At 41.4% G+C, this 27815-nt stretch overlaps 2 long non-coding RNA genes across 4 annotated transcripts in view; one reads left to right on the top strand and one right to left on the bottom strand.

Moving 5' to 3' along the window:
- The window catches only part of LOC144376445 (uncharacterized), a 542546-nt gene that overhangs the window by 58338 nt on the left and 456393 nt on the right, over window positions 1-27815 (top strand). The window lies entirely within an intron of this gene.
- LOC144376443 (uncharacterized) lies at window positions 239-27796 on the bottom strand. 3 transcript variants are annotated; one of them, XR_013436937.1, is made up of 5 exons: window positions 27638-27796; window positions 17431-17533; window positions 4770-4926; window positions 520-577; window positions 239-394 (listed from the first exon to the last, which is right to left on the bottom strand). It is a non-coding gene; the product is annotated as an uncharacterized LOC144376443 (long non-coding RNA). The 3 variants fall into 3 exon arrangements; XR_013436936.1 differs by having other exon boundaries at window positions 239-577; XR_013436938.1 differs by lacking the exons at window positions 17431-17533; window positions 27638-27796 and adding exons at window positions 7140-7269; window positions 7445-8113 and having other exon boundaries at window positions 239-577.

Genomic DNA, 27815 nt, shown 5'->3' on the forward strand with positions numbered 1-27815 from the left:
CTTTAAGGGATCTTGCTGATCTTCTTCAAAACTGAAAAGACAACTAGAGAGCCTTGAAATATTTTTTATTTCAATGTCTATGCAGTTATAAAGCAAAACCTCCTTCTATGCCACTGACAATAAACTTATTTCTAGCATAAACATGTCTATAAATTGAACTTTTTCTTTCTAAACTGAAAATCATTTAAGGCAGTAAGGAGAGGAAACACCCCAAGTAAATGCAACAACTTGGAACAAGTGTCAGTCCCACTACCATGTTTAATTATAATGTATAAGAAATATGGAAAAAAGTAAAACATCCAATTCAATTTCTAACAAAACTATGAGATCAAAGTAATCCTCAGGTTCCAGAAGATGTTCAAGAGCCATTCAGACAGTTGAGAAAAAGCAGTTTCTATGTAGGAGAAAGTAGGGACAATATAGCTTAGCCTTTTATTTTTCCATAAATGATCTTTTCATCTATCAGTGCTTCACAAGTTTCCATGTGATTCAGTGTTTTACCACTGTCTGATGTCTTACCAGGGGGAGTAAAGCTTAGATGTTTCTGCTTCACTGTGTTGAAGTCACGCCCACTGCTCTGGCATGCCATAACAAAGAGAAATTCAGAAATTAGTTGTGGTTTCAATTGCTCTAATAAATCATTTTTCAGAGATTAATGTCAAGCATACATAAAACTAATCAATACACATAATTTTAGATTTGACTAAATTCTAAATGGTCTAGCTTTCTAAAATTCTATGTTTCTATATCTATTTTGCAAATGAACAGGAATGTTCAAAACGGAGTACTAGGAATGGAGTGCTGGGTTTTTTTGGGGAGAGGGACAGAAGTGTCAAATTTGTATTTCCTCCTGTTAATCACCCACTAGAGTAGTTCCTAATTTAAAAGGCTTAAGCTAAGAGCAAAAGTCAGGGGACAGCAAACAGGAAGGAAGATGCTTGCTTATGTCTGGTTCTGGTATAGGCTTTAGACCAATACAGAACACAGGGCAGCAGGCCCATTCCAATTTCAGCATTTCAGGAAATAAAAAATTAGGGTTTCTAAACCAGGAAGCCACCTTATACAGTGTTTACTGTTTCATATCTTTTTTTGGATGGAGAGGGAGGAAGGGGTACCAGGGATTGAACTCAGGGGCACTCAACCACCAAGCCACATCCTCAGCCTTTATATTTTTTAAGACAGGGTCTCACTAAATTGCTTAGTTTCTTTCTTAGTTGCTGAGTCTGGCTTTGAATTTGCAAACCTCTTAAGTCAGTTTCACAAGCTGCTGGAATTATAGTCATACTCCACTGATCCCAGCAATATATAACAGTTTTTTACCCCTAAATTCATTTAAAATAACCAAGTAGTACATTAAATGGTCATGCCACATTTTAACCAATTTACCACTAATAATATTTGAGTTGAGTTTTTGCTACATTTTGCTATCTAAATAATGGGACAAAACTCTTAATATATGCTGTTCTATTGTTTCCCTAGGACACATATGCTAAAAATTACATTTCTGCGTCAAAAGGTATACAGGTGAAACTAACATTTTTATTTGTGATTTGGGAAATATACATAAAGTTTTTAAAATTGTTTTTATTGTTTTCTTGGTGTTTGGGATTAAACCAGGGCCTCAAGCTGCTAAGTGTAAGCTAAACACACTACAAGTTACACATCTAGTCCCAAGATTTTAATGTTATGGAGTCATTTCCTTCCCCATCTCCTGGACTGAATCCAGGGGTGCTTTACCACTGAGCTTCATCCCCATCCCACAACCCTTTTTTAAATTTGAAGACAAGAGTCTTATTAAGATCCCAACACCTGCATCCTCCTACCTAAACCTCTGGAGATTCTGTGATTAAAGGGGTGAACACAGTGCTTGGCTTCACAAATTATTATTATTATTATTATTATTATTATTATTATTATTATTATTATTATTATTTAGTGTGGTTTTTTTCTTGAGACATAAGATCTCACTTTTTTCACAGGCTTATCTCAAAATCATGGACTCAAGTGATCTTTGTGTATGGGTCTGCAGAGTAGCTGGAACTACAGGCATGTGTCACCAAGCCCAGCTTTAAAGTTTATTCTTTTTTAAAAAAAATATTTAGTTGTAGATGGACACAATACCTTTGTTTTACTTATTTTTATGTGGTACTGAGGATAGAACCCAGGGCTTTGTGCATGCTAGGCAAGTATTCTACCATTGAGCCACAACTCTAATGTTTTTATTCTTTGTTTTGGGCAGTACTAGGTATTGAAGCCAGGATCATTATACCACTGAGCTACATTTACAACCCTTTTTACTTTGAGTTAGAGTCTTGCTAAATTGCCCGGGCTGGTCTCAAACTTAAGTTCCTTCTGCCTCAGGCTCCTGAGCTGCTGGGATGATAGGCTTATGATACTATGCCCAGTCATCTTAAATTGCTGTATTTTTATTCTGGGTTTCCTGTCACATGTAAAAGGTCTTATCAATATGAAATTATACAGCCAGGTATGGTGGTATGTACCTGTTGTCCCACCTGATCAGAAAGCAGCAGCAAGAGAATAACTTGAACCTACAAATTTGAGACCAGTCTGAGAATCACAGAAAGCCCCACAAGACCCCCAAAGAAAATGGGAAAAAAGATAAAAGTGGGGTGCTTCAATAACTAACAGGGAGAAAATAACCTAAATTTAAATGTAAGGTCTCTGGTTTGACTCAATGCCTAGCATGATCAAGGACAAGAGTTTCCATGCTTATTCATATTAGCCCCAAAGCAGAAATCTAAACTCTCCAATTCCTTCTATATGATAGAATATGTATGTATGTATGTATGTATGTATATATATCCCTCCCCCAGAACTGGGGCATTGACCCCAAGGACATCCTACCACTTAGCTTTATCCCTAGCTCTTCTTATTTTGGGATACAGTCTTGCTAAATTGCAGAGGCTGGCCTAAAGCATGTGATTCTGCTGCCTCAATTTCCTGAGTTGCTAGAATTAGTCATGTGCCACCAAACCCAGTTTACAATCTCTTTTCTAGCCAGTCCAGTGGTGCACACCTGCCTTCCAGCACTCAGCACATTGACATAGGAGCACTCAGCACATTGACCTCAGGAGTTCAGGACTGGCCTGGCCAATATACTGAGACTCCACCTCAAACAAACATAAAAACCACAAAACTGATTGTCAATTTTTCTTTCCTTCTCCACCTCTGTGGATTGAATCCAGGAGTGTGTTACCATTGACCTACAGTCCTATGATTTTTAGTTGTTTTTATTTTTTATTTTGAGACTTAATCAATTATCTTTCAGTTACTGATCCTTGACTTGTGATCCTCCTACCTCAGCCTCTTGAGTAGCTGAACTTATAGATGTGCACCCCTGTACCCAACTCTATTATTAGTTTTTAAGTATGCAATAAATTAACTGCAACAACCATATTGACCACTATATCTCCAATACTTACTCATGTTTAACTGAAACTTTGCAATTTATGACTAATATACTAGCCTATTAGGACTAATAATAAACAAGTTCCCTCCCTATTTTATGAAATAGTTTGAGGTGCACTTGGTATTATCCAGGCTGGTAGGCATCTGCCCCTCTCCAGCCCTTGCCAGGAAGGCAGCCAGGTCAGTTGCTGTGATTATTACTGTTGCCACATTTTTAGAGTGAGAGACATGCTGAATGTTTTGCCCAAGGTCAAAGAGTCAGGCAGTGTTGAGCTTGAGTTCCTGAGCTTGAGTCTCCAGAGTGCAAGGATCTTCCCTTCCAGGAGGGCTCTATCCTAGCTCCTCTGAGCCTCCACTCATGCCCAGAAAACCCACTTCTCTGAACCTAGGACAGACAGCACAGAAGCCATAAGAAGCAGCAAAAAATATGAGTATATAACAGGTGTGGGGGTCTTAGCACTCTTATCAGGAGAGTGAGTGAGGGCTCAGGCACAAATCCCCCACATGTGGCTCAGGAGATGAACTTCTGTGTGTGTCCTGGCATTGCTGGGTATGAAGGGAGAATGGGAGGCCAAGCCTCCCCTGAAAGCCTCCCAATACACCACTGAGTTAATGGTAAGCTAAACACAGAGTCAGTACATGGGGGCTCTCCCTAATCTTCATCCCACAGATCACATTCAAGTCTCTGCGTGCCTAGAGGCAGGACAAGAAAGAGGGCTGGAACCACATCACTGCAAGAGACCATGGGGGGCACTGTTGGTGACCCATCCCATTGCACTTCTAATGCTCCACTCTAAATGTTTTATATCATATGTCAAAAAAATTCCAATAAAAGGTAAATCTGGGGGTGCTGGGGTTGTGGCCCAGTGGTAGAGTGCTTGCCTAGCATCATGAGGAACTAGGTTCAATTCTTGGTACCATATAAAAACAAACAAGTAAAATAAATATATGTGTCCATCTACAACTAATACACACAAACACACACACACACACACACACACACACACACATAAATATAAAAGAAACAGAATTTTCTTTAAAAAAACTATTGGAATAGTCTCAGTCCTCATTAATAGCTGAGAAAACTGGGAACAAAAAATGTAAGGACTGGCCCAAAGCTAATTAGAAAGTTAGTGTTTCAGTCTTTTCTTTCTCTTTCCAGGGACACCTTAGTGTGCTCTGAAGCCCTGTGACCTGGACCCTGCATCCTCCAGGTCCATAATCCCACTCTTATGCCCCAAGTGCTTCAGCTTCAGGGCCAGCCTGACATCAGGGGCTTCCCCCAACACATGTGCCACACACAGACCCCCATGTTTCAAAGCACACCCAATACTCCTCACCTCCTGTAAGGGTGCAGACTTGCCACTCCTTGAGGAGACCTGAGTTGCAGACCTGGGCCCAGGAAGGTCTTTAAGATGGTGTGCTGAGTAGTGCACATCCATTGGCCCCCAGTTGGTACCCTGCTCCACTTGAAGGCATATAGCCTCCAACATGTACCTGCGAAGCAACAGACCAAATGCAAGGAGTCACTACCCACCTTGGCCTGGTCTCCTTGACCACTCTCACCCCTCAGCTAGAAAAGCACAGAGCCGAGGGCTCTCATCCAGGAGCCTTATCCAGGCTGCAATTCCCCTCTACCACATTTCTTGGGGCAAGAACCTACAATGACAAGGAAGAGTGAAATTCCCAGAAACTCCTAGAGCACCCTGGAGAAAACCCCAAAGGATAGGAACAGTGAGTGTCAGGGCCTGGGAGCTGGGGTCAGGGATCAGTTAAAAAGATCTGTCTTCACCCCACCCCACCAGCCCCAGGCAGGGTCCACCACTTGAGCCCTTGGTTTACCAACTCACTTGGGTCACAGGGGAGCACATATCATGATGGAACAGTTCCTGGTAAAGCCCTGGTCAAATGGATTATCATTATGGAGGGAGATGAGAAAGGGAAGAGGAGCTCAGAATCAGAAGGACTACATAAGACAATCTCCCAGTGACTCTCCCTAAGTTGGTCAGGTAAGCCAGGGCTCAACCTGGGCCTGAGGCCAGGCTCTAGGTACAGGGGTGCCCAAGAGTGAGTGACTCAGGGCCTCCTGCATTCCGAGGCTCCTAGGAAGAGTGACCTCCCTAGACCCACTTGTAAGTAGCTCTCCCCAGACAGTGCTGACCCAGCACCCACCTCTCCTACCTTCTCAGGGTTCCTCATTCCCTTGTGCCTCCCTTTGCAGGATCCTTGCTCTGTCTCCATTGGCCACACCTGTTCTCCCACCATGTTCTTCCATGTACCTTTTAAGATTTTTCTAGTGCTGTTCTGCTCGCTAAACTGATCCAAAGATGGTGTCACCACCCTGCTCCTCCTTTACTCTCTGAATCTTGATTTTTTTCTAAAAATCTACCTTAACTGAATTTCACCATCTGGGAGAGCAGGGGCAGTGGAGGATACCCAGACATATTTTCCTAGTCAAAAATCAGATTTTCCAGAAAAACATGGGCTGCAGGCCTTCAGTATACAAAGCAGGAAAGGTCAAGCTCAAAGGTCATTTCCTTCCCTGGACACTGACTGGCATCTCCTCTCCCTTATTCCACTTTCTTCTTCTGCTGAGTCCATCCATCAGCCTCAACCCCTCCTCCTTCCAGACCAGGTTGAGTTTCACCCCAACTTCAAGAGCTTCAGCTAGCAAACACTCTGTTATAATGGAAAGTGGCCCAGTAGCACCTCTATCCACCCCCAATTCTCCCATGGCAAACATATGAAGACTTTGATCTTCAATACTATTCTCCACCAGAAGGAAAGATGATTCCACATCAGAACAGTTCTGGAATATGTCCAAAAACAACATGAATCATGTCTTTTATGAGGTTCTGCCTCTTTTAAGGTGTTCACAGCACTTAAGAAATGAGTATACCACCAGGTGCAGTGGCGCACACCTGTAATCCCAGTGACTTGGAGCATCACAAGTTCAATGCCAGGCTCAACAACTTAGAAAGGGCCTCAACAATTTAGTGACACCCAATCAGAAAACAAAATATAGCAAGGTTGTGGATGCATCTTTGGTGGTAAAGTACCCCTGAGTTCAATCCCTAGTACCAGAAGAAAAAAATTAATAATGGCAGATTATTTTAAAAATTACAGAATTTTTAAACCTAGAGAAAAAATTTTGATTATAATACATATATATATTGTATAGAAAATATTGATTGTACATAAGGTATAGAAAATGCTTCAAGGAATGATAATAAATTCTTAAGAACTGATCAGTAAATGTGAATACCTTCCTCCCCCCACATGGAACCCTATCACACAACTGGAATCCAACAGCTCTGAGGCACATGGACCAGCCTCTCTCACTGGCTCTACTCCTGGCACTCCTGCTTCAATTCTGTGTCTTAAACACCCTCACACTCCACAGGACCAAAATCCAACAGCATCTTTTTCTTGCCCCATCTTCTGACCAACTTCCTGCTGCCTCTCCTTCTTCCCCTTATTCTGGGGGATCAGGGAATCAGGCTTCTCTGTTCCTTTCTCTCTTTCCTTCTATCCCCAAATGTTGATTCTTCTGTTTATTGGTTCACTCATTTATCCAGGTGTCTTTTCTTTGTGTGCTGGGATTGAAGAATTCAGGCCCTTGTACATGCTAAGCACAAACTCTATCACTGAGATGCACCCCCATCAAAAGTATGGGAAAGCCTTGAGCAAGCAAGAACCAATCCACTTACCAATCCACTTTAAGGTTGCTGAGCAGGATCCTTAAAGTCACAGAAATTACTTCCTTTATGGATAGGATTGGAGGCTTCTGTATAAGCACCTATCAGGTCTTGGCATCCCCAAGCTACTGCAGATGAGGTCCTAGTCCCAAGAGATCAATGCATGCAAAAGTACAGAAGGGAAGATGAGCCTGTTGGACACCACATATGTCTCCCAGGGGCATTCCCACAGCTTTTTTGGTCTCTGAAACCCATTTCTATTTCAGATCCACTGCCCTGGGCCGCCAGCCCCACACAGGAGCCCTGCAGATTCACACCTTCCTTGTTTGGGTTGGAAGGTACAAGGTGGAGTGGTGCCCAAACTGAACCTGGAATATCCAGCTATAGTAGCGTCTTGGTGCAGGCACACTTTCCATCTGTGTCCTTCGTATTCTAGACCTTTAGGAAGATTTTCAGATTAAATCAGCCTCTTTTGGTCTATAATAATATAATGAGATTTGAATTAATGGATTATAGTAATTGTGAGGGATTTTCTAAAAATATTTATTTAGTTGTAGATGCACACACAGTATCTATGTATTTTTATGTGGTACAGAGGATTAAACCCAGTGCATCACACGTGTGAAGCAAGCACTTTACCACTGAGGTATGGCCCAGGGAATTTTTCTAAATGACATTTTATCCCCTCTTTAAATAAAAGATAAAAAAGTAAGTAGTTATTTCATGAATTTAGTCAGTTAGTTGTAAAGCAGAAGAGCAAAATCCTCAGTGAATGGCAAAACAAAAGCCCCTTTTTTTGACATTTGCCTTTAGGTTAAGCCCCAACTTTTGTCTTGCCATTTTCAAACTTAAGCTCTTACCAGCACCAGATTCTGAGTTGGGCCCTGGCTACTATGCTACTCCTATCATTCAGAATCCTATAAGTGAGTTATCATTAGGTTTATCATAGAAAGCATATCATTTCTTATGAAAAATTGACATTTTCCCTTTTATTTTGTTTTATTCAGAGTGAGAAAACTAGAGGGAAATATGAAAAGCAAAGGGTAAAATATGAAAAAAATGGTCTCCTCTCAAGAATGAAGGAACTGGCAGGGGTTGTAGTTCAGTGGTAGGGGGCTTGCCTACCATGTGTGAGGCACTGGGTTGGATTCTCAGCACCACATAAGAAATAAATAAATTAAATAAAGCTATTGTGTCCATCTGCAACTAAAAACTTTTTAAAAAAGGAAGGAACTTAAATTTGATTAACAATTAGAAGTGTTTGGATAAATGATCTGCACACTTCTTTTACTGTCATTAGATATAAAAAGACAGACTCTTGATCTCCCATTGTTTATTAATGATCTAGGTTTATGAAAAAGTTTTTAGAAAATAGAAAAAATATCTTAACTCATTGCTTAAGAGATCCTGACAAATCGTAGAGTGTACTTACTAATCACTAAAGGCCACTAAAATGAAAACAATGTTACTGAGATGTAAAAAAATTTTAACTACCTAAAATAAAACTTTCTTTCCCAGCAACATTAATACACCAGAGTATATCCTAACATTTGAAAGGGTGGATGTTGGAGCATCAGGGTGCTGAAGACCAATGTGTCTCACTGATTCAAAGCAGAATCAAGAGGCAGAGGTTGTGTTGTCTTGCCTGCATAATGGCTCATTCCAACCACGCCTATTCACACCTCACCAAGCAAATATCTTCACTTCTGTTCTTTTTTTTTTTTAATTCATTAAATTTTATTATTACTATATAATTCAACTGTATAAAAATTATGTTTTCTTTATTATAATTTCTTTTCAGTGGTGGTAGGTGTGCTGCAGCAGCCAGCAACAGGGTCCTGTTTGTGAATGAAAAACAGATAAGGCTGTTTTAGCCTTCCCACTTTCTGCCCTGTGGGCCTGGGTCTCATTGGCTGTGGATTGTAGTCTAATGACTGCTGTGAGCTGTTCCCTGCTGGGAGGCCTTCACCTGAGAGCAGGCTGGAACTGCACTCTCGGGCTCCCCACAGACCAACTGAATCAGAATCTCCTGTTAAAGTATGAGCAGGTGATTCCTTTTGGTATTAGAGTTTGGGGAGCACTCTGGGAGTTAAAGAACGATTTTCTAAGGGTGTGGAAACCAGAATTAGACAGACATCAGTATAGATAAGTAAATAAAGTCAGGTCACATCTAGGAGGCCAATTTTGAGTGAGTCTGGAAAGTGGGAGACTGTCCCTGAGGGATCTTATCAGGAACCTGCCCCTGCTCCAACCTGTTGTCAAAGTAACCAGTCTCAGGAAAATCTCTGCTCTACAAGGAGCTATAAGGTTATTAGGGTGTTTTTCCTTTATTCCATCCTGCCCTTCCGCCTTCAGCCTACCTATTTCCCACCTTTTGGCCATCCCACCAAGCATTCCTGGGCCTAGTCATGACCACAGGAAGGAGAAAAATAAGGAGGGAAGGAGAACATCAAAGGAAGCCTAGGACATATAAAAAGGGCAGAACACCTGGCTTCTTGGGATACCAGGATAGCAGCTATGCCCCCTTTCTCCCTCGCAAGAGTAGTCTTTTAAATTAACCCTGCTTCATTTGCTTGCCTTGGCCTTCTTCTCTAATGTTCAAACTTCAACATGTGCAGAAGCAGCAGTCTTCACCAATAACCAGCAATATCATATTTGGAGGTTCATATTTTGAGGAGCTTACCTCTATACTGAGGTAAGCTCCTCTCCATACAACCCACATCAGTTTGAGGTACATCTTTCTTTCTCTTATTTTGGAGGATGATGGGTACCTGTCTGCTATTTAAATGCAGTTAGTGCAGCCACCACTCTTCAAGACTAGGGTGAAAGGTTTCTGCTCTAGGCAGCTGTTAATCACCTGTTAAACACAGAGCAGGTATGTTGGGGTCTGCTGAAGCCTCTTCCTACTCTTCTTTCCAGGCTCAGAGAGCAATTGGCTTGAGTACACAGTGTCCCTAGTCCCGATCTTCCTTGGATGTGTGGAAGTGGATGAAGAAGTATGGAACAACATGAGGAATTTCTGGCCTGAGCTACAGTCAGGGGAAAATCCTAAGGTTCCTTCTCTGAAAATTCCTCCAGGCTGCCCTAAGAGGTATAAAAGGTGATCTGTAGATGAATGACACTGAGGGAACGCCCCAGTTACATTTGCCTCCATTTGAGCCACACAACACTCCCAACCGCATGTCCATTCCCTCCTGAATGCTCCCTTCCTTTGCAAATCAGAAACACTGGAAAACACTGGAGAAGGAGGAAAGGGTGGGGTGGGGTGGGGTGGCGCAAGAGGCACCGAGGGGAGTGCGTGCGGTAGGGGGCCCAAGCAAGGGGCTCCCGGTTTGACCCGACGACCAAGAGCGACGCCACCCGACCCCACAGCACGCCACGAGACACGACGACGAACACGCGCATAGGGGCCCGGCACAGGAGCCAGGCCCCAGGACTGGAGCTTAAGGCTCCATGGTTAGGGAGGGCTGGCTTGGGTTAGGGGCAGCAGGCAAGGCAAGAGAGCAGGGAAGGGAAGGGAGAGGATCGCGCAGGCCAAGTTCAGCGCAGCGCCCACATCGACTGCCAGGTGTAAGGCTACGGGCAGCCAAGGGGGCCCAGGTGAGGGGCAGGGCTGTGTTTCCCCTAGGGAGCCTCGAGGTCTCAGAGGACAGCCCATTGCACTCCTCTGCAATCCTGGGGAGTAGATCCTCCAGACAGGGACCTGGAGCCAAGCAGGGCCAAAGGAGGGCCCTGGGTGTGGAAAGGCTGCCAGCGCCAGCATGAACCTTGGTGTCTGGGTGGGTAGGGACCCAGGACCCATGGAGGAGCCCAGGCTGGGGAGAATCAGGTTGACTGGAGGGTCCAGGCAGTGCAGGGATCCCAAAGCACCAGGGCAAAAGAGGGGAGGTTCAAGTGGAGGCACCAGCAAGGGGCCTGAGATCCAGAGATAGGGACAGGGCCAGGGTCCTGGAGATAAGTGGTCTGGGACTATAGCAAGGAGCCAGGCCCAGGTCTGGAAAGCCAGTTACCACACCTCCTTCCTGCATCTCCCCAGCTGCAGCCAGTGCCTTTCCTGGTCTCTGAAAACTGTGAGTACTGAGGTGAAGAAGCTGCTGGACAAAGTCCTAGGGTGAGTGCTGCTAAAAATGCACACAGGGCTGTGTGGATGGGGGTAAAGTGGGTCTGGAAGAGGGAATTAGAAGGGAAGTGGTGTAAGGTGGCCTGGCCCACAGGTGGACCCTCTTTCTTGTGTCAGACCCCTTGGTGGGTTTCTTGGTAGTCTGTCTTGCTTTGAAGTTTAAACTTGACTTGTGGACATTGACCGCATGATATTGATATGGGAGTTATAAGAATTTTCATCACTTGTGTGTTTTCAAAAATGATAGAAATAATGGACCCATGTGAGGACTGTAATGGAAATTCAGTAGAAGTAATTTGTAATGTCTGGCACATAGTTAAGTACCAGCAACATTTGCAAAATGAAGTAAAATAGTTGTATTCCATATAGTTACAGTGCTTAGGAACTTTGGTTTTTATGCTTAAGTGTTAGTAATAGTTGAGTGTTATCTTCTATAAGATGGAAGGGAATGATCAACTTTAGTTTCCACTGAGTATTAACTCAAATGGTTGAATATAGGTTTTCCAAGAAAAATGAAAATAAGATGTACTTAAGGAATACATTTGTTATTGGCTCATGTTTTTAGGCACTTGGTGGACATTTTCTTACCGTGAGGAACATTTATATTTTCAGTATAAAGATTTCATAGAAAAATAAGCAGAGTGCCTTTATTTTAAAATTAATGATAATTTCAGTTATGTATTTAAAAAATTAAAATACTTTTGTATTGATACTTGTCATCAAGTTCCTATAGGTTGACGCCTCCAGGATATTAATTGTGAGAAACAGAGTCTCAGGCAAGTGGTACATTTCTGGTGTTGTAACTAATAATTTTATTAAGTCAATATTTGTGGTTATATGATTGAGGTTTTATATATTTGATAAATATTTTTAAGAATAACTTCAGGGCTGAGGTTGTGGCTCAGCGGCAGAGTGCTTGCCTAGCATGTATGAGGCACTGGGTTTGATTCTCAGCACCACATATCAATAATTAAAATAAACGTCCATTGACAAATAAAAAAAAATTTCTAAAAAAGATGTAAAGATGCTATGTCAGTTTTTCATGGCTGTGATGAAAATAACCTAAACAAGAACAACTTGGAGAAAGAACAGTTTATTTTGGTTCGTGGTTTCAGTGGATGCAGTCATGGTCAATTAGCACCATTGATCTGGCACCCAAATGAGGCAGAATATCATGGCAGAGGGTATGGTAGAGAAAGCTGCTCAGCTCTTGGCAGTGGGGAACCAGGGTAGAAAAGGAAGGGGCCAAGGACAAATACTGTCCTCAAGGCCAAACCCATAATGACTTACTTCTCCATTCATGCCCCATATGCCTATACTTTTCACCACCTCCCTGTGGTCCCTTCAAATTATTAAGCCAACTAATAGATTAACCCACTGGTAATGTCAGAACTCTCATGAACATTCACCTCTGGAACATGGTGGCATTGCCTTAACCATGGGCTTTCCAGATTAAAAACAGTAACAGATTTTATTATTGGTTCTATTTTAGCATAATGTAGTTGTTATAACTGAGTTTCATGATGTAATTTGTTATATGACTTTGTATTGTCCAAGTGTCTAGAGTATCAGAAGAAACTCAGACTCAATAAAGAGCAGACATGAGGGAGGTTGTTTATTAGGGGCAGGGTTATAGCAGGGGAATTGATCCTATGAAGTCAACACAGGATTGACATGTTCACATGTGAGATGAGAAAAAGCAAATTCGCTTGAATTTGTTCTGGTTTGGTGGCCCCATATTGTTGGTGGAATTAGAAGACTAAGGCTCTAGGACTTGTTTTGTTCTTGTGATTAAAAACCAGGGCCTGGTACAAGCTAGGGAAGCAATCACTGATTGACACTCCTAGCTTTAGGCAGCAGGCTGTAAAATTTTAGGCAGCTTTTCTACCTTAGCCTCTCTTTGGAGCACAATAGACAATTTTAATTGTAAGGCATATAAGTAAGAGTAACTTATATAAAGGAACAAAATGATGCTTGTTCACAGGCATACACTTAAGGTATTGCTCTATGATGTAATGTTTTCTGACAAATGCATCCTGAGGTAATTTTGTCCATATGCAAACATCAGAGTATGTACCCACATAAAGTGAGATGGCTACATCACTAAGCGATCTAGTCTGATGGGACCAACTTATAAACTGATCTTCATTGACTGAAATGTTATGTCATATGTGACTGTAACTGGGACCACAGAGGTAAACCTTTTTGTCAACAGTTCAGTATTTTTTATGGGTTTGCATGATTCTCACACAAACAAACTGAGGTTTGAGCAGAAGACTTGTTCATGGACGTCTCCTATATCAGACTTCCAGAAAGGGCCAGTTTTACCCATTCCTAGCCAGTACCTGATGTGTGAGAATCATGTGACTGAAATGACTAGGAAGAAGCCCTTTTCATCTTGAGGGGCTATACTGGTGGCCAAGCCGGATGTCCCTGCTTCAGATGGTAAGTCTCCTTCCTTCATGTAGTGGTGGGGTGGGGTGGGGGTAGGGGGTTGACTAGAACTTTTGGTTTCCTGAGATTGGATTGTCATGGGACTGCTGGGCTCCTGTCACACCTGGGGCTGAACACTGGACACAGCAGCAGAGCTGGAAACATCACAGGCAATCAGGCCTCTCAGCTCTACCATGCAAGTGTGAGAAATAGGGTTATGAGGAAACGCCATAGGTGCACAGTAGGTATGTGTGCAGGAAATAAGATCCAGCTGAACAGTGCCAGTGTGGGCACCAGATATGGGGATTTGGCTGGGCAATGCAAGTGTTGTGGCCTTTTTTGGGGGAAGCTGCAGATAGATACTCCATAAGCCCCCCCCCCCCCATGCGCAACATCTCTTCCTTTTGGTGTTACTGGCTCTTTACACTTGTTGCCTAGATTTCTTGCTTTGGACCCGTTTAAATTCCTTTTTAATATTCCCTGCACCAGTCCTGTGCCATTATCCCATTCCCACATGTATACTGCCTGGTCGTAAAAACTTGGCCTCACATAATTACGATGTCATTGTGTACAACTTCCATGCCATAGATTCCCATCCTTGTCTAGGTTTCAAGACCCTTTCCTTAGATACATAGCCCTGGGACAGTAGGGATCATTAAGACATCCTCTTTCTCAGACCTGTGACCATGCTCCAGGACCCCAGACAGCCTGAGGTGGACTTGGGCCTTGAGCCTTCCTCCCCTCTGTGCAACCTGCTCCACTGTCTCCACTCCCTTCCTCCCATCCCCTGGGACTGATGGGGGGTGTGGTAACTGGGTCAAAGCTGAAGGACAAATGCAAGAGCTCATCGATGAGAAGAATCTCAATATCCAATGTACTATCCACTGCTTCCTCTTAATCCTCCTCAACTTTGTAACTTACTGCATCATCTACTAATTTTTTTCCTATTGCCAGTCTCTCCCCCACTAGAACATATACCCTGTTAAGGGCTGCATTTTTCCTGATAAGGAAAATACTGAAGCAAGGACCCTGCAGTCTAATTGAAAATGATCATGTTATGATTTGGACAGAAAGTGAAAATTGTTAATGCAGAACTATTCAAAAGTAAAATGATTAAACTTAAGGCTATGACCTAAATCAGTTCATCTTATTTTGAATAGAGTAATTGGGTGGTAATCATACACAGGTGGGGAGTGATTGAAGGAAGTAGGTCACTGGGTACCTATCTGGAATGGGTCCATATTCCCTATGGCCTCTTCCCCTTCCCCTCTTTCTGTCTCCTGGCCAACATCAATGGGGCAGCACTCCTCCATCATGCCCTTCCGCCATGACATTCTGCTTCATTTTGGGCCCAGAGCAATGGAGTACGTTCACCATGTACTGAACCTCTGGAACTACTTTTCTTGTCATGTACTTTGTAGTTAGTGAAAAAAACCTGACTAACACAGGCCACAAGCCTTGTCTAGGGGAGGTGAAGGATACAGGAATGCACATACTAGAAAATGCCTCCTTGGAGGGCCAACTAGTAAATAATTCTGCCTTGTAGGTCATCCAGTGTGCTCCACTACTCAACTCTGCTCCTGTGCCAAGAAAGCAGCCATGACTGTGTTCCAGTGAAACCTTACTTAGAAAAACATGTGGCAGGCCAAATTTGATGCAAAAAAAACCCATGCCCTAAATGAAGTAAAGTTCAAGTACACAGAAAAATGCCATCATTGGATTGGGTGGATCTGTCAAACAGAAACAACAATGGCAGAGGTTTTAACAAGTCTAACAGTGACACAAAAACCTGAAAATAATGCCCCATGCTGGGAGTGGTGGCTCCTACCTGTAATTCCAGCAGCTCAGGAAGCTAAGACAGGGGGATTGTTAGTTCAATGCCAGCCTCAGAAAATTATCGAAGCCCTAAGCAATTTAATGAGACCCCTGTCTCTATGTAAAATATTAAAAAGTGTTGGGTAGGTGACTTGGTAGTTAAGCACCACTGGGTTCAATCCTCAGTACCTAAAAAAATAAAAATAAAAATAAAAGATACCACATTGTTAGCTAGAGATAGGACCACAAATGTAAACATTAAGAACATGAATCTAACCTGAATCTAATATCAACCTCACAGCCACAGGAACATATTTTGTAAGGTCAACACCCACTTGAGTTTATAAGGTCAACACCCACTTTAGAGTTTAACACAGGTACAACTGAATTCTATAACCAGCCTCATGGCGGAGCTAAAGGTCACAAGCTTTCAGGGACCAGACAGGAGTACTGAAGAACATTTCTACTACCTGATGATATTTGCACCAATTACACAAAGTAGAAAATAAGAAAGAAAGAAACAAAGAAAGAAAATGAAAATCCATCATTTCTTATTCTCATGAAAATTATTGTAAAAATCATTGAATCAGCAATAACCTTATATTTAAGTCCCTTTCAGGGCTGGGATACAGCTCAGTTAATAGAGTGCCTACCTTGCATGCACACCGCTTTGGGTTCAATTCCCAGCACCACCACAAAAAAAAAGTCTCCCTTTCACAACAGACATAAAATATTTAAATTTTCAGGAACAAACAACATAAAAAATATGCAGAGCCGGGGCTGGGATTGTGGCTCAGTAGTAGATCCCTTGCCTAGCAGGAGCAGGACTCGGGTTCATTCCTCAGCACCACATAAAAAAAAAAAAGAAATAAAGGCATTGTGGGGTATCCATCTAGACCTAAAAAATAAAGATTAAAAAAAATGCAGAGCCAAACTTCAGTAAGGGGCACATGTGCTGACTGCAGGGAACACATGCCCTGCATGGGTCAAAAAAACATTAATTTTTGAAAAAAGATGTCATAATGAATGTTAATTTTAATCAATATCACAAACTTTGGGAGCAAGATAAAGTTGTTAAAAAATATATTTGAAGAGGTATGGGGAAGGGGGCCAACCTTGTAAAGACTGGCTGTGAACAGTGGGAAGCCAGAGTGAATGCTTTGTCTATTTCTGGACCATACAGTCCTGTAGGCAGGAGCAACCACACTTTTTTTGGTTGGAGGGGGGTGGTGAGGGCACTGCTGGGGATGGAACCCAGGGTCACTCTATCATGGAGCAACACTTGTGGCCATTTTGATTTTGAAACAGCATTTTGTAAGTTGCTGAGGCTGGCTTCCAACTTGCAAACTTTCTGCTTAAGTCTTCCCAGTCTCTAGAATTATAGGCATGGGCCACCAGGGCAGTCAGGTTCTTCTTCTAAGAAATCATTTTCTCCACCCACTTACTCCTTAAAGCTCCTGGGTAGCCTTTTCAGACTCCAGAATTACAAAGGCTTGGAATAATGGCATCTTCTGTCCACCTGGTCATGGGTTGAGCCTGGAACCAGGGCAGAGGGTGGCTTAGTTTTGGTGCTAGGCCATATGTTATGTAACTATGAAATATTTCTAAATACTTCTAAAAGTTTGATGTTTGGGTGAGTTTTCCCTCCTTGCTAGAACATGATGTGTTGCCAGACCTTATGTGTCCCATCACACTCTCCATGTGTCAGCCACTGACCTAATCTACTGAGATTCAGAAAAGATCTCAACTTCAGAGTTTTGTCATACACCCTGAGAGCTCAGGTTAAGGTAGGGCCACCTCTGTCATGTGAAAGTCCATGATATTTCTCTGAAAGCCTAGAGCCAAGCAGTGACAAGGCTCATCAGCTGTGAATTTATCTCAGAAGCCTCATCCACTAATACCACCTGTTAATACCATAGCAAATAGAGACCTTACCTGTTATCCTGACTGTCCACCAAGGGGGTCAAGCTGGCTTCTCCAAGAACTTCTCCTGTACAAGAATGTCTCAGCTTCAAAGACACTTTACTTTTCACAAAGCCTGTTTCCATATTAATTGAACAAGTGGGCTTTAAGAATTTTGGAAACTATTCTTATGTGTTTTAAGTACTTCATCTATCTGCTGTATTCTATGAAGATTTTTCACATTATTCTCTTCCCTCTGAGCATGTAAACCTACACAACAATTCTCATTGAATTTCAATAAACTCTGATTCAGTAAATCATCTCCTCATTTCTGTCATATACAACAACTGGCAGCCAGCAGCATTTTATAATCCATTGAGGTGAATGATTAAACAAAGTTCAAATTTCAATTTTAATTTTAATGAAAGCATAGAGAATACAAATTTCATAGCATTCTTCTTCATGCTCATTATTCCACTGTATTTTCAACTTTGATGACCTGGGAAGAATTTCTAAAAGTGGCATAAACTATAAGAATTCTGTGCCATGCTGAAAAACACTCTGTTAAATTAATTGAGTAGCATAAAACTGTTTTCACTATAACTTCTGCTATATGCACTACCCAGTACCTTAAGATGATGGCATAATTGTTTTTTTTTTTTGACCAGTAAGTATATAAAGGTAAATGAGTAAATTACTATTCTTAGTCTTTTCATTTTTAAATTTGGAAACTACTCTCTATCATAACAAACAAGAAAATTTTAATTATTTATATATTAAGGTAACAGGAATTAAACCTAAAGGAACTCAATCACTGAGCCACATTCCCAGCCATACTTTGTGTTTCATTTAGAGATGGGGGTTTCACCAGTTGTTTAGGACATCGATAAGTTGCAGAGGATGGCTTTGAAGTCATGATCCTACGGCTTCAGGCTCCTCAGCTGCTGAGTTTATGGGTATGCACCACCACACCCAACTAAATTACCAAGTTTTAAATACATGGTATACATAAAACAATAGGTTGGAAGCCGGGAAGGGTGGTATGTGCATGCAATCCCAGTGAGGTGGGAATCTGAGGCAGGAGGATCACAAGTTTGAGGCCAGCTAGGAAACTTAGTGAGACCCTGTCTCAAAAGCAAATTTAAAATAACTGGGGCTATAGTTCATTAGTACAGCACCCATATACCCCCAGTCCAGAAAATTAAGGTATGAAGATCTCTACTATCTACACCTAGTAAATTAAAGACAAACAATTTCAGATCATACAGATGGTTCAACTATGACCTGTCTACATCTCAGAACAAGGCTTATGTATGCATTTTAGAAGTTTCTTTCCAGGTTTAAGACCTCAAGAATACACACTGCTTTTTATGAAAACTCAACAACTGAGTGTTGTAAAGGCACACATCTCACAAGAAAAATTTACATACTCATGGGCTGATGATGAAATTTCCACATTCTTTATAATCCTACTGCCACTGTCTCTATCAAATGCCTAATACCTTGCTTAAATAAAAGCTTCAATTGCTTACTAGACCCTTAAAACAGAGACAAAAACCAAAGTTCTTTAGCAAGCTATTAAATCATTAAAAAAATGGAAAGCCCCAGCCCTTTGTAATCCCAGCAACATGGAATGCTGAGGCAAGAGGAATGCAAGTTGAAACCCAGCCTCAGCAACTCACCAAAGCCTTAAGCAACTCACTGAGGCCCTAAGCAACTCACCAAAGCCCTGTCTCTAAATAAAATATAAGAAACTGGCTGGGGATGTGATGCAGTGCCTCTGGGTTCAATCTCCAGTACCAAAACCTACCAAACAAACAAAGATATACATACAATAGCGACACTCCTGTGAAAACATTACTACCAGCAAGGATCACCAATATATCTTATTATACAGAAGATCACCACTGATTATCCTAAACACTTGAAAAGTCTTAATTAAAAACAGGAGAAGACTGGGGTTTTGGCTCAGTGGTAGTGAGCTTGCCTGGCAGGTGAGGTACTGGGATTAATTCTCATCATCACATATAAATAAATAAATTTTTAAAAAGGTCCATTGACAACTAAATATATACTAAAAACAAACAAAAAACATGAAAGCCAGGCACAGTGGTAACCATCTGTAATTCCCTCTCAGTCACTTGGGGAATAAGAAAGAAAGACAAAGTTAGTGAGCAGCCTGGGCAATTTAGACCTTGTGCCAGAATAAGTAATAAAATCTACTTTGGCTAAGCCAGGCGAGGTAGTGCTGAAAGACCCTGAGACCCCAAACCAGGATGGAGCACGCGAGACACTGGACGCAATCGGCAGGAGGGTTTATTCTCATAGGCGCCTATGGGTACACAGCAGCACCTCGGCCGTAGCTTCGGTGGCTTGCACACCCGGGCTCGGGGGTACAGAGTTTTTATAGGGAGAGGGGGGTCAGTTTTCAGCTTAGCACAGCAACAGCCATTCTATAGGTTCCTCGGAATTCAGTCCTGGGGTCACCTGGGGGGTAAACTTGTTTTTTTCCACTTTACGTTCTCAGAAAAGAAACCCATAAATTACATCCCGTCCTTATTGTTCCCGTTTTTTACCCTATTTCCTCAGGCTTGTCTTTCCCAAGATTATCTATATGGAACATCTGGCGGTGGCATTGTATAGCGTTTGGAGTGCTACACGCAGTCGGGGAGTGCTACGTGCGGCTGGGGAGTGCTTGTGGGGAGTGCTTTGTGCGGCTGGGGAGTGCTTGTGCATGGGGACTTTCTAGAGGGCGCGGGGGTTAGAATTCTTAACGTTGGGTCTGGGGCCCTGCAGTCTTTCAGTGCACACCTACAGTCTCAGTAGCTCCAGAAGCTGAGGCAGGAGGATTAACAATTCAAAGCCAGTTTCACCCATTTAACTAGGCAGTAAGCAAATCAGTGAGACCATCTGTAAAAAAATATTTAAAAAGGGCTGGGGATGTGATTTAGTGCTTAAGTGCCCAGGGGTTCAATGCCCTGTACATAAAAAAACCCAAAAAAACACAATGGCTGTAGCTCAGTTGTAAAACTCCCCTAGATTCAATCCCCAGTGTCAAACACACACACACACACACACACACACACACATACACACAACATAAGAATGAATGTCCAACTTGTTTATAAAGTACACACTTTTCTAGCAACTCTGCAAACTGAGGAAGGAGGAATCAAACTTTGAAACCAGTCTTAGCAACTGAGGGAGACACTTACTTAAAATATAAAGCAAAAAAGGACTGGGGCTGCGGCTAAGAGGCAGAGCACTCAGCTGGCATGTGTCAGGCACTGGGTTCGATCCTCAGCACCACATAAAATGTAATAAAGTTATTGTGTTCACTTATAATTTAAAAAATATCAAAAAAATAAAATAAATAGAAAGCAAAAAGGACTTGAATGTAGCTTAGTTACAGAGAATATCTGGGTTCCACCCCTAAATGCTCACAAGAAAAAAAGAATGTTGGCCCATGAGTGCAGCTCTGAATTTAATCCCCACTCCTGCCAAAACCAGAGTACATATATTATCATTCATTAAATTGCTTATGTGGGCTGGGGATGTAACTCAGTGAAAGAGTCCTTGCCTAGCATATGTGAGGCACTGGGTTTGATCTTCAGCACCACATAAAAATATACAAAAACAAAACAGAGGTATTGTTTTTATCTATAATCTAAAAAAGTATTAAAAGTTCTTGTTTGAGTTATAAGAATACTAGAAAACAAATATCTTTACAAACAAGAATAGCCAGTTAGAACACAATGGTGGAAAATTCATTAGGAATAGACATGTTGGTTGTTGGTGCCTCCCTGCACAAGAACACTAGACATTAAACCCAGGGCCTCCACGAATGCTCAACATTGAACGTATACCTCAGCACAGAAATCAGCAATTGTTAAAAATATTAACAATTCAAAGCCAGTTTCACCCATTTAGAAATAAACTCACATGCAAGTTCTACAATTATAAAACTGCAAAACTTTTTTGAAATGAGAAAAAACATCACCCAACTTGAGTCAAACCTCTATTTCGATGAAAAACATGAGAAACACAAAAGAGGGCTGGGGATGTGGCTCAAGCGGTAGCATGCTCGCCTGGCATGCGTGCAGCCCGGGTTCGATCCTCAGCACCACATACAAACAAACATGTTGTGTCCGCCGAAAACTAAAAAATAAATATTAAAATTAAAAGAAAATAACACAAAAGACAAAAGCCTAAACCTGGACCCAGGGGGTACCAGCCTGTAGTCCCAGCTGCTCAGAAAGCTGAGACAGGAGGACAACTTGAGCCCCAAACTTTATTGCAAACCTGCACAACATAGGAAGATCCTCTGAAATAAAGAAGGAAAAAAGGAAGGAAGAAAAAAAGAAAAAAAGAAAACAAGCAACAAATATGAAATAACTCTACTCCGGAGCTGGGGCCAAGGAAGAAAAGTTGCAGTCTAACCTGCTTCTAAATAAAAACTGAAAAGTGCCAGCGATAAAGCTCAGTGGGAGATCACCCTTGGGTCAATTCCCTAGTTCCAGAAAATAAAAAAAATAAAAATAATAATAATAATAAAACCATAGAGCAGTTCACAAAGAACTGGACAGGCTGGCATAGTGGCACACATGAGCTTGGGAGGCTGAGGCAGGAAGAGCACAAATTCAAAATCAGCGTCAGCAATTTAGTGAAGCCTTAAGCAACTCAGCAAGTCCCTCTCTCTAAATAAAAATTAAAAAATTAGCTGAAGATGTGGCTCAGTGGTTAAACTCCCCTGTGTTCAATCCCCAGTATCAAACACACACACACAAACACAACACAATGAATGTCCAGGTGTTAAAGACGTACACTCCTTTAATGAATCCCAGCATCTCTGCAAAAAAAGGAAGGAGGAACCAAATTTGAAGCCAGCTTTGGTAACTGAGGAAGCCACTGTCTTAAAATAAAAAGTAAAAAGGGCTTGGGATTTAGCACAGTGGTAGAGAATCTCTGAATTCAATCCCTAAACTACCAACTTAAAAAAAGAGTTGGCCAATGAGAGCAGCTCTGAATTTAATCCCCAGTTCTGCAAAAAATAGAGCATTTAATATTATGAACCTTTAAAAAAAGGCATCAGAATGCTAGAAAACAAATATCTTTATAAACCAGAATAACTAATTAGAACACAATGGGGGAAAACTCATTAGGAATAAATGAGGGTTTGAAGAGTTGGGGGGAGGTGTACGTGATGATGCAGGTGAATGCTAGGCATTAAACCCCAGGCCTCCGCACACATTCTCAACATTCACCCTACACCCTCAGTACAGAAATCAGCAATTGTTAAAAATATGTAACACCTAGGAATAAACTCTTATGCAAGCTCTACAATTATAAAACTGCAAAATTTTCCTGAAATGAGGAAAACAAAAGACAAACACCTAAACCTGGACCCAGAATGTACCAGCCTGTACTCCTGGCTTCTCAGAAAGCTGAGACAGGAGGACACCTTGAGCCCCCAACTTTAACACTGCACTGGACAATATAGGAAAACCCTCTTCCAGAAAAAGAAAACAAACAACAACAAATATGAAATAACTCTACTCCAGAGGTGAGGCAGTAGGATGAAAAGTTGCAAAATAGCCTGATCTAAAAAAAAAAAAAAAGGCCAGAGATAAAGCTTAGTGGTAGATCACCCCTGGGTCCAATTCCAGTACCTAAATAAATAAATAAATAAAGCAGTTCACAAACAACAGGATAGGCCTCAAAACAAACAAAAGAAAGACATATGTACAATAGCAACACTCCTACAGAAACAGTACTACCAACACCAATCATCAATACACTTACTATACATAAGATTACCACTGATTATCATAAACAATTTAAAAGGAAAACTCTTCATTACAAATTGTGAGAGGCAGGCATAGAGGTGACCATCTATAATGCCCCCTCAGTTGCTGAAGTTACACAGCGTCCTAGGAATTCAGACCTTCTGCCAAAATAAGCAATAAAAATTGTCATAATTAAACCAGGCAAGGTGGTGCACACCTGTTACCCCAAGGGCTCCAGGGGTGAGGCAGAATGAATGTGAGTTCTAAGCTAGCCTCAGCAATTCAGCAAGGCACTAAACAACTCAGTGAGACCCTGTCTCTAAATAAAATATTTTAAAAAGGCTGAAGATGTGGCTCAGTGCTTAAGTGCCCTGGATTAAATTCATAGGAAAAAATAACAACAAACAAACAAACAAACAAAAATGCATAGCTATACCTTAATGATGAAATTTCTCTGGTTTGAATACCCAGTATCAAAAACACACAATACACACACACACACACACACACACACACACACACACAAGCACACACAAGGGAATTAATGTCCACCTGCTTACAGAGATTCATTCCCTTAATCCAAACAACTCTACAAACTGAGGAAACAGGAATCCCAGTTTGAGGCCAGCTTCAGCAACTGACGGAGACATTGTCTTAAAAACTACAATAGGGGCTGGTTTGTGGCAAGGCACTGAATTCCATCCTCAGCACCACATAAAAATAAAATAAATTACAGGCAGTGGGTCCAACTACAACTGAAAAAAAGAAAAAGAAAAAACTTAAAAAACATAAAAAGACTTTGAGATGTATCTCCGTAGCAGAAAAATATCTGTGATCAACCCCTATATTCCTAATTAAAAAAAAAAAAAAAACTGGCCCATCAGTGCATCTCTCAATTTAATCCTCAGTTCTGCCAAAAATAGAGCATGTATATTATCATTCATTAAGTCATAAGAATGCTAGAAAACAAATATCTTTATAAACAAGAATAACCAGTTAGAACACAATGGGGGAAAACTCATTAGGAATGAATGAGGAATTTAAGGGTTGGGGGGTGATGAACACCGGGCCTCCACACGTGCTCAGTATTTACCTATACTCTAAGCACAGAAATCAGCAATTGTTAAAAATATGTAACACCTAGGAATAAACTCCCATGCAAGCTCTATAGTTATAAAATTCAAAACTTTACTGAAATGATAAAAAACTTCACCCAAATGGAGTCAAACCTCTATTTGGATAAAAATCATAAGGAAAACAAAGACAAATGCCTGAACTGGACTCAAAAGGTATCAGCCTGTAGTCCCAGCTGCTCAGAAAGCTGGGACATGAGGTCAACTTAAGCCCTGAACTTTAAGGCTAAACTGGAAAACATAGGAAGAACCTCTTTCAGAAAAAGAAAACAAACAACAACAACAAATATGAAATAACTTTACTTCAGAGGTAAGGCAGTAGGATGAAAACTTTTATGGTAGTCTGCTTCTAAATAAAAAATAAAAAGGGCCAGGGATAAAGCTCAGTGGTAGATCACCCCTAGGTACCATTTCTAGTTCTTGGAGAAAAAATAAATAATAATAGAACTATAAAGCAGCTCACAAACAACAGGATAGGCCTCAAAGCAAACAAACAAAAGATATATGTACAATAGTGACACTCCTGTGTAAACATTACTACCAGCACCAATCACCAATAAACTTACTATACATAAGATTACCATTGATTATCATAAACACTTTAAAGGAAAAGTCTTCATTAGAAAATGTGAGAGCCAGGCATACAGGTGACCATCTATAATTCCCTCTCAGTCTCTGAGAGGGGAACTAAGGCACTAAGGCAGGAGGAATGAAAGTTAGAGAGCAGCCTGGGAATTCAGACCTTCTGCCAAAATAAGCAATAAAATTGTCATGGCTAAACCAGGCAAGGTGGTGCACACCTGTAATCCCAGCAGCTCCAGAGGTGAGGCAGGAGGATTGTGAGTTCAAAGCCAGCCTCAGCAACTTAGCAAGGCACTAAGCAACTCAGTGAGACCCTGTCTCTAAGTAAAATATTTTAAAAAGTCTGAAGATGCGGCTCAGTGCTTAAGAGCCCTGGATTCAATCCCTAGGGAAAAACAACAACAACAACAACAAAATGCATAGCTGTAGCTTAATGTTGAAACTCCCATGGTTTGAATCCCCAGTATCAAACACACACACACTCATTCACACACACTCACACACACAGGACACACACACGATGCACGCACACACACACAGGATGCACTCACACACACACACACACACACACACACAAGGGAATTAATGTCCAGCTGGTTACAGTGGTACACTCCTTTAATCCCAACAACTCTTCAAACTGAGGAAAGAGGAATCCCAGTTTGAAGCCAGCTTCAGCCACTGAGGGAGACATTGTCTTAAAAAGTAAAATGTGGGGCTGGGGTTGTGGCCTAGCAGGTGCGAGATGCTGAGTTCCATCCTCAGCACCACATAAAAATAAAATACAGTCAGTGGATCCAACTACAACTAAAAAAAAAAAAAAAAAAAGGAAAAAACTCAAAAAATGTAAAAGGGTTTGAGATGTATCTCCATAGAAGAAAAATATCTGTGATTAACCTCTAAATCCCCAAAAGAAGGGGAAAAAAAAAGCTGACCATCAGTGCATCTCTCAATTTAATCTCCAGTTCTGCCAAAAATAGAGAATGTATATTATCATTCATTAACTCATAAAAATGCTAGAAAAAAATATCTTTATTAAAAAAAATAACCAGTTAGAATACAATGGGGAAAACTCATTAGGAACAAATGAGGAGTTGAAGGGTTGGGGGGTGGCTGGCGAGCCGCTGCAGGTGAACACTAGACATTAAACCCCAGGACTTCCACACAGGCTCAACATTCACCCTATACCCTCAGCACAGAAATCAGCAATTGTTAAAAATATATAACACTGGGCTGGGGATGTGGCTCAAGCAGTAGCATGCTTGCCTGGCATGCGTGCAGCCCGGGTTAGATCCTCAGTACCACATACAAAGATGTTGTGTCTGCCGAGAAGTAAAAAATAAATATTACAAAATTCTCTCTCTCTCTCTCTCTCTCTCTCTCTCTCTCTCTCTCTCTCTCTCTCTCTCTCAAATATATATAATAAAACACTTAGGAATAAACTCTCATGCAAGCTCTACAATTATAAAACTGCAAAACTTTCCTGAAATGATGAAAACTTCACCCAAATGGAGTCAAACCTCTATTTGCATGAAAATCATAAAGAAAATAAAAAACAAACGCCTAAACCTGGACCCAGAAAGTACCAGCCTGTAGTCTCAGCTACTCAGAAAGCTGAGGCAGGAGGACAACTTGAACCCCGAACTTTAGGACAACATAGGAAGACCCTCTTCCAGAAAAAGAAAACAAACAACAACAACAAATATGAAATAACTCTACTTTTGGAGGTGAGGCAATAGGATGAAAAGTTCCAAGCTAGCCTGCCTCTAAAAAATTTAAAAAGGCTAGGGATAAAGCTAAGTGGTAGAACACCTCTGGGTCTAATTCTTAGTACCGGCAAAAAAAAAAAAAAAAAAAAAGAACCAAAATCAATTATAAAAAAAGACTGGCTGGGCAAGGTGGCACACACTCCATAATCTCAGCAGAGCTCAGGATGTTGAGGCAGGAGTACAAATTCAAAGCCAATCTCAGCAATTTAGCAAGGCCCTAAGCAACTTAGCCAGACCCTGTCTCTAAATAAAATATAAAAAACCACCTGGGAAAGTGGTTCAGTAATTAATCTCCCTGAGGTTTAAACCCCGGGACTCCCCCAAAATATAAAAAGACAAAATGTTCTACCACACAGGTGCTGAACAAAATGCAAAGGAAGTCTATCTACCGAACCGACAGAAATGCAGACTCACAACCCTGTTGCTGGACCTTGGGTACTGACCCAGAGATTTCACTTCCACAAACTCATTTTGAAGAGTTAGGGCCAATTCAACAAATATATTCCACAAACTCGCTTAAATAAGGGCAAATAATGTGGGCGAACTAGTGCCTGAGTAGATCCCAAGTATTCCGGAGCACGAGCCTAGAGGATACCAATTTTATGCCAATCTCAAGCAAGTCAGTGAGACCCTATCGACTCAAAATAAAAAGTAAAATAAATAACAAAAATGGACTGAGGGGGCTGGGATTGTGGCTCAATGGTAGAGTGCTTGCCTACCATGTGTGAGATGTGGAGTTCAATTCTCAGCACCACATATAAAAAAGTAAAATAAGATTCATGACAACTAAAAATATATTTTGGAGATGTAGCTCAGCAATAAAGTAGTCCTAGGCTCAATCCCCATTAGCAAAACTAGTTTAAACAAACAACAGCAGACTACTATGAGGAAGTATCAGAGCTTTGGCTCATTCAGGCTTCTAAAACAAGACCCCATGGCATCTCTACCTTGCAAACAACCATTTATTTATTACCGTTTTGCAGGGGTAGAAGTTGGCGATTGAAGACTGCTTCCAAATTGCTTAAGACACCTTCCTGTAGGCTCCTCACAAAACAGAGAATCACTTTGGAATTTTCTTTACATAGCCACAGCTATATCCTGGGGTGTGAACTCAACCCCCAGGGTCAAAAGGTGGAAGGGTCCTCCCCCTA

Source organism: Ictidomys tridecemlineatus, chromosome 3 (genome assembly GCF_052094955.1).
Source record: "Ictidomys tridecemlineatus isolate mIctTri1 chromosome 3, mIctTri1.hap1, whole genome shotgun sequence".
Taxonomy (NCBI): Eukaryota; Metazoa; Chordata; class Mammalia; order Rodentia; family Sciuridae; genus Ictidomys; species Ictidomys tridecemlineatus.